This window comes from Podarcis liolepis (genome assembly GCF_965112155.1).
Source record: "Podarcis liolepis genome assembly, chromosome: 5".
Taxonomy (NCBI): Eukaryota; Metazoa; Chordata; class Lepidosauria; order Squamata; family Lacertidae; genus Podarcis; species Podarcis liolepis.
Window position 1 is genome coordinate 96,258,216 of NC_139556.1, and position 432 is coordinate 96,258,647.

The window sequence follows — 432 nt, forward strand, 5'->3', positions numbered from 1 at the left end:
GTGGCGCCCTGAAAACCACGTGCAGCTTCCGCTCGGCACTTCCTGGTCGGTGGTGGAGAGCTTTGCTTCCTTCTGTTGGGTCTTGCGGGTGGTGGGGTGGGAGAATGGGGGGCGCTAGTCCTCACCGAGGCGAGGCTGGCCCATGCCTGGGGTCTTGGTCACTACTTCGTATGAATGATTTCTCTGTGCAAAACCCAAGGAGACAGTAAACCCGTTAGCTTGCTGCAGAGATAACCCAGGAAAGAGTCTTGCACGGCATCTTAGCAATGCAGTCCTAAGCCGTGTCTACTCGGAAGTAAGTCCCATTGAACTGAACGGGGCTTACTCCCAGGTACGCGGCGTGAGGACTGCAGTCTAGAAAGGCTCACAAGTTTATTGCCCACGTATGCTTAGCCTGGTAAAGAAAAGACTTGAGAGATTTGATAATCATCT